Consider the following 7,854-nt stretch of genomic DNA (forward strand, 5'->3'; position numbering starts at 1 on the left):
CCTCATCCCAAAAGAGCTGGAGAGTGGGCCGGTGGAGGAAGGCGATGTAAGGATACAAAGGAACAGGTTCATGCGGAACGTGGAGATGAGTTCCGGAGGGAGGCACCTGGGGAGCAGGAACTTGAGGGAGGGAAGGTGCCCTTAAGGGTTGCCAGCTGCTTCTCTAAATGGAAACAGTAAATCATCCTGGTGCAAATTTTCTCTGTTCTGGAAAGAATTATGTAAGTGGCTCCTCTTGGTGGTTAGGCAGGAATAAACAGGTATGAGGCCAATTACAGCTCAAAGGAAGTGCCCAGATATCCAGCTTGCCATGGACACATCCGGGTGTTTATGAGCCAAGTAATATCCTGGCACTTGCTGTGCAGGGAATTCTATGCAAAAAAAACACCCAATATTCTGTAACACCTTGAGATTCCTTTTTAGCCAGCATTCACTGATCCCAGAGGAGATTAAAAATACCACCCCCCAATTTTTTTCCCATGAAACCAGCCCACCGTGTCATCAGTTTAATGTAGGAAGGACAGATGGTACCTCTTGTCCTGGGGGGGGGCGGTATAACAGGACTCTGGTCTGACAGAGGCTACCCTTTGGATCATCAAGGGTATGAAAAGCTGTGTAAGAATAATGTTTTAAATAGGGTATAATCATGACTCTCACACAAATATAAGATGAACATTTGTCAAAGATTTTATTTAACTCATTAGTTAATGAGGGAACCAGCTAGGATGTTGCATTCAGTTCGAAGGAGAATTCAAAGTATCATACTTATATAAGTCAATCATGCATGATAAAATGAATGTATAAATAGATGCAAAATTGGCTTCTTTTGGTGAAGAAGGGGAACCAATTGTCCTTACACAGAATTTACATTTACATTCCTCTCAGTTGTCTACAAATCAGAGTTATAAAATTATTCAAAGACAACCAAAGGCAGGCACAGAGACCCCAGAGAATCAAATAATTCAGAAAGATATGCTAGATGACACTGTTTTTCAATGAAGACACCCAGTCGTAATCTTCTGGTTCATTTTAAAGTCTTAGACAGTTTTTCTGAGCAAACCTCTTTGGGACACTGAGATTGTCCTAATCAAATCCTACTGAGAGAGAAAGACTGAGGGCCCAAGAAGAAAGTCTCCAGGGGGGAAGGGGTGACCTAGGCTCAACACCAGCATCCAGAGCGCTGGTCCTGGCATGTGGCCAAAGGTCCTTCTGCTCCTGAGCCCCATGGCATGGTGCACAGGCTGCAGGACTTGTGACAGAGCAGGTGAGTGCAAGCCCAGGACCTACAGTGTTGGAGGCCTAGAAATAGGCCTGTGCAGGTATCTTGGCCGGTGGCAGAACCCAATACCACATGGGTTTTTAGTGGTGGTACTGAGTAGTCACTGAAAATTGGATCCCTAAAAGGCTGATTAGATTTCATAGTACTTCAATTTTATGAAGTATTTGGGAGTGGGTTCCTGGAGTCTGAACTTTCAGAGGAGGAAGAATTCTGAGAAACCTCAATGTTTAAAGATCAAGAGCAGGTAGAGAGTTGAGGCTGAAAGTTTCTTAGACAAGAGTTTCAAGACAGTAGTGGTTAGGGAAGCCAGATTGTAAATGGTTGAGAACTGAGTGGGAGGATAAAAAATGATGGCAACGAGGAAGGTAGTAGTAGTAGTAATAACAATAATAATAATAATACAGCAAATTCCATTGTCTAGATATTTAAAGCAGTTGGGACTGGTTATTTTTTAGTTAACTGAAAAATATAGCTAGAGCGTAGAATCTCTACAAAAAGAAATAAAATTGTTAAGTTTCATAAATAACCTAAGGCATTATTTGAATATAAAACACATAATTGCATGTGTAATCACCAGTCAATTGATACTCTACAGATAAAGCCTTTTTTTTGAGTATGGATCTATGATTAGAGTTTTGTATCTTTTCTCTTGAATTAATCATTTTGTGTGCATAATTCTCCTAGAGCTTTACAATTTTCCCCAATCATTTACACTAGTTTTGCCAATATCTAATTTGGTAGCAGTTCTGATTAGTAATTCATTTTTATCAAGTCTTTCTAAAACATTCACAAAGCATTCAAAAAAGGTTCCACAGAAACAACTCTCTTTTTGCACTTGTAGGTCAATGGTTTGGTACTAGTTGATTAATGTGATTATAATAAGCACAGCAGGAATAAACAGGTTTGGGGCCTTGTAACTCAGAGGAAGTGCCTGGATATTCAGCATGCCATAGGCACGGCCTGGGTGACTGTATGTTTTAAGAGGCAATGGGGAGTGGAGTTTAATAAGATGAGAGGTTAGGTGGAAGGTAGCTAAGAGACCATCTATGCGACACGTAACATTGATTATATTCTTGCCAGATCTAAGCCTCCAAGTGTTGCTTTAGCCTTATCTCAATTAATCTTTTCAGCTACCAGTGAAGTAAATGCTATTATTTTCTTCATTTTAGAAATGAGAAAATTGTATTTGAAAGAGTTTAAATCATTAATCCAGGGAAACAGCAAGCTAATAAGTAGTAGCGAAAGAATTTAAACACAGAATGTCTTATTCCAAAGCTGGTGTTTTTAACAGCCTCTGTACAAAATTCCCATTGGGGAAGTTTGAGGGTTAACAGGAGAAGAGATGAGAGTGGGTAGCCTCAGGAATATAATATATATCAATCGTTTTGCCTCTTAGGAAGAACACTCTGATTTTCATTTGGAATAACATGCCTCCCTTGCTCTCAGATCCACAGTATATTATAATAAATAGGATTCACCACCTACCCCAGCTCCAGAAGCGAACATGTGACCCAGAAATGGCCAATGAGAACACTTAACTCCTCTAACCACAATGATTGGCTGAGAGATGGACACATGACTCCAGTTGGGCCAATGAGGGTCAGGCCTAGGACTATTCCTAGTACTACCAGAAAAAAGGAGAACTCTTTTTTATCTCTCATTTCCCTGCCCCAGGATCACTAGCTAAGAACCCTGAAATCCTGTCTGAATTTGAAGCTAACAAAGAAAAGCAGAGACTAGAGGTGGAAAGACCAGTAACTAATCAGTTCTTGAGCTTCTAGATCCAGCCATGCCTGAGTTCTGCAAGACGATTTCCTCATGATGTAGAAAACTGAGAGAAAATTCCAGTTTCTATCCTTAAGGAGCTGGAGCTGAACTCAGATCTCATGGCTATGTTAAACTTGTATGTCAAACAAAAAAATTTTAAAATGTATTTCCCTACTCAAATGTGCCTTGTCTATTTGTCTGTGTTTACTTCCCTTTTCTCCTTACCCTTCCCATTGTCCCTCCATTACTCTCCTGACTCACTAGAAATGGCTAATTCAGAAGGTTTTCCCAGTCAACAGATATATTTCCTGTCTTTGCCTGCAGGAAGACATGCATGTACAAAAACACAAGCATTTTAGCCATGGAACCTCTTTTCGAATGAATTCTTATCTGGAATTCCAAGATATGAAGTTGTAGCCTACTCAGGTTGATAACTCCGTTATCTGACAAATTCTCTGATGTGTAGTGTAAGATGGTGGATCTTGACTAAGTACAAATAGAATTTTGACAAGCCTAACGATTTTTGAAAATTCTTTGTCAAATCTTGTCATATATTGTGAGGATCCACTGAAATGACAATCTGCATACCCTGCCCACATTATTGATTCTTTAAAACAGTCAGAAAACTTATTACTTTGAAGGAAAAAAGAAAATGTAGAAAGACTTGTTTAGCATCTTATCTCTCTCTCTTTTAAGAATTATCTGGCTTATAAAACAGAAGATAGATATGGAACCAACACTGTAACTTAATTAAGGCAACAGTTTCAAAATGACTTTATCAGAAAACAAAGAAGAGGATATCTTTGAAAAGTTTGGGTCTGTGTTTCAAGCCACTGCAGTAGCAGCAACAACTCAGAGGAAAAAAAATGAACAGTCATGATATTTCAGGGGGAACAATTTTTTTTATTTCATCATATTATGGGGGTACAAATGTTGTTAAGGTTACATATATTGCCCTTGCCATCCCTCCACCCTCGAGTCAGAGCTTCAAGGGTGTCCATCCTCCAGGTGGTGCGCATCACACTCATTATGTAAGTGTACATCCGTCCCCTCCTCCCCCTTCCCACCTGCCCAACACCTGATAAATGTTTTTTGGTGGTTTTTTTTGGTTTTTTTTTTTTGACAATTTGGTTACATTTTATATCTTTGCCTCTCCTTAGGAAGGGTTAGAGGTATGCCCTTCCCCTCCACAATGTTCATCACTTCCTTAAGACGTGGGTCTATCCCCATTACCCCCAAATCCCTGGTGAACACCACCACCATTTGAGCACCACAGTGTTAATCAGTCAGTACCAATTTGATGATGAGTACATGTGGAGCCGATTTTCCTGGATCTTGTGTCACCTCACTTTGGATAATGGGCTTAAGCTTAATCCAGGATAGTACAAGCGGTGCTAGCTCTCTGTCATTTCTTAGAATTGAGTAATATTCTATTGTGAACATAAACCAAATTTTGATTATCCATTCATAAATTGGGCACTTGGGTTGTTTCCATGTCCTTGCAATAGTGAATTGTGCTGCCATAAACATTTGGGTGCAGATGTCTTTATAATAGAATGTCTTATGCTCTTTTGGGTAGATGCCCAACAATGCTATTGTTGGGTCGAATGGTATTTCTAACTGTCTGAGGTATCTCCAAATTCTTTTCCACAAAGGTTGCACTAATTTGCAGTCCCACCAGCAGTGTAAGAGTGTTCCTGTCTCTCCACATCCTCGCCAGCATCTGTTGTTTTGGGATTTCTTGATACAGACCATACTCACTGGGGTCAGGTGGTATCTCATTGTGGATTTGATTTGCATTTCTCTAATGATTAGAGATGTTGAGCATTTTTTATATGTTTTCAGGCCACTATTCTGTCTTCTTTGGAGAAGTTTCTGTTCATTTCCGTTGCCCATTTCTTGATGGGGTTGTTTGATTTTTTCTTGTTAATTCTTTTGAGTTCTAGATAGATTCTTGTTATTAGACCTTTATCAGAAGTGTAGAGAGCAAATATTTTCTCCCATTCTGTAAGTTGTCTATTTGCTCTAATTATAGTTTCCTTGGCTATGCAGAAGCTTTTTAATTTGATCAGATTCCATTTGTTTATTTTTGTTGCTGCGGTGATTTCTTTGGGGGTCTTCTTCAAGATTTCTTTGCCTAGGCCGATGTCTGATAGGGTTTTCCCAACATCTTCTTCTAGGATTCTTAAGGTTTCATGCCTTAGGTTTAAATCTGTTATCCATTTTGAGTGGATTTTTGTGAGAGGTGAGAGGTAGGGATCCTGATTCATTCTTCTGCATATAGCTATCCAGTTCTCAAGGGGGGACAATTTTAAGCAGTAAATCAACCTGATGAAGTTGATCATCATCATGAAATCTAATGTTTTGAGCACCGTGCCTATTGGACACTGTGCTAACTGTGCCACGTGTATCACCGCATTCCATTCCCACTCCTGCCCTCTGACGGGGATATTGTTATTATCCTTAAGAGATTAAGTGCCTCTCTCAAAGTCTCATAGCTGGTAAGTGGCAAAGCTGGGACCAGACCTCAAGCCAATTTGTCTCCAAAGTTCTTCCATGCAACCTAAGCTTGTGAGGCAGCACTGATATTCCGGCACAGATTCATAGGGTGGCTCAGCATGCCCTGGAGTTTGGTCTCCCCGCCTCTTGCTCACCAAAGGTGAATGGCTGTAGGTGTGAACTTGTGCGTGTCTGGGATTCATGACACTTTATGTGGAATTGCTTAGTTCAAAGACCTTGAGCAGAGATTCTCTCCTTCATTTTCTCAGTAGTTCTGTGAGTAGAGGAAAGGCAGGTTCTATTGAAGAAAACACAGAGGCACAGAAGATTGTGAAACTTTTCAGTGTCGTGCAAGGAATCCTCACTACAGCAAATCTCTCTATAATAAACCACAGCTAGGAAGGACTTGTGGCCCCAGAAGCAAAACCTAGGCCCTGATCTTCCTCCTTCCCAACTTCCTACTGCAGTCACGGCCTAAAAGGAGCTTTAAAAATAGATTAAAATAGCTGATACCTACTAAGATTTTACTATGTGCTTTAAGTACATTAAATCATTTATACCCCCAGAAACCCTCTGCAGTAGGTACTATTATTTCCTCCATGTTAGAAAAGAGGAAACAGAGGTTCAGAGTGGTTAAGAAACTTACTCAAGATGACACAGCTAGCTGGAAGCAGAACCGGCATTTGAATTTGATCAGTCTCACTGCTAATTTGTGCTCTTAACCCGGTATGAATCAGCCATGTCCAATGTACAAAAGGATTATGTTCTAATTTGTTTGCTTGTTTAGAATTGGAACATGTTTTTTTCACAGAAACAATTTTCTCACAGAAACAATTTCTAAGTGGTAGGCTCCCAGATCAACCCACAAAGGTTTATTTAATGCCTTGATGTTGTTCAAATTCTACCTATTTACAGGAAGAATAGCAGGAATAAGATGTTTCAATGATGATAATGAAAGTAAATATAAAAGCAAATACTAGGAATAAGGAACAGTTTTAAATCTTAAATATCTATGTTGCAAAACTCCAATATCACTGGAAGATGTAAAGTAGGTAAGTAGAAATTTTTGTAAATATTCTGAAAAATTCTCCCAATCAATTTCAAGTACTTAGGGGTGATTTCTGCTGGCCATTTGTTATGAATTTCCTCTCCCTTGGTCCAGATGCAATAACACTAATCATATGTTCATCCGGAGATAAAGGTTGTTGTTGTCTTAGTTTTGTACCAAACAAGAGAGGTGTATGATATAAAATAAAATGCATGAACCTTGGAACCTAACACACAGGGATTAAACATCTAAGTTCTGACAAACAGAAAAGCAATTAAGAAATCTCAGTCCCACTTTAGCAGGGCTTAAATAAGTCTTTGAGTGGAAAATTTTAAAATTGCAGTTTTCTGATCATTTCTCTGAACAGAATAGGATATCAAACCTTCGATATCATATGCAATAGCTAGTGCGAGGAATTGGAGTAAGTAAAAAGGCTAAAACTTGAGAAAGGTTAAAATATATCATGAGAAATAAAAAAGGAAATCTAAGTTAGGAGAAATTAGCATGTAAAAAATAATCAACTCTGCTTCCAGGCTTGAAAGAAATCACTCTATGAACAAAATAGGAATATTAATGCATGCCAAAAGGAGACCCAGAGAACGGGTAGCTTTCCAAGCTATTCCTTGCTGCAGTCAAGCCACAGAAGGGTAGGATAGGAAGAGGCTGTAAGAAGTAAACCTATCACATTTTCTAGTTCTGGCTCAAACTACTCTTAATATCAAAGCAGAAAGCAAATCTTGCCCCTTTGCTGAAAAATACCAAGAAGATGTTGTAAATCTTTTGTCAAGGACAATTGCTAAAAAGTAACATTCTTTCGAAAACTCAAACCATCCATTTTTATTGAATATTTGACCTTCTTTTAGTTCGTACTATTGCCAAATGGATTTTTTTTAAGCATTAGTCAGGAGATTTGATTGCCATTCAAATCCAAACCAAATTTCTAACCGTGACATTCAAGAACCATCCAAATGCAGCTATTTACAGTCCTTTTTTTAAATACAAAAAAAAAATGTTTTAAATGTAGCAGGGAGGGCTTTTCTCACCATGTGAATAATATCTTCTAGTAAAAAAATAAAATAAGGCCTGTAAAATGTCAATCTCTTTTGTATGGAAGGTAATTTTTAAAAAAGAATTTCTGTTTCCATTTGAAAAACAGGCACACAGGTAAATTAACATTTTTATGTTTGGTTCTTTTTAGAGGTTTTGCAAAACAGCAAAGGTTTTCTCTTTTGACAGAATTTTTCTTTTCATAAAAGAACTC

Source organism: Microcebus murinus, chromosome 10, assembly GCF_040939455.1.
Source record: "Microcebus murinus isolate Inina chromosome 10, M.murinus_Inina_mat1.0, whole genome shotgun sequence".
NCBI classification, from domain to species: Eukaryota; Metazoa; Chordata; class Mammalia; order Primates; family Cheirogaleidae; genus Microcebus; species Microcebus murinus.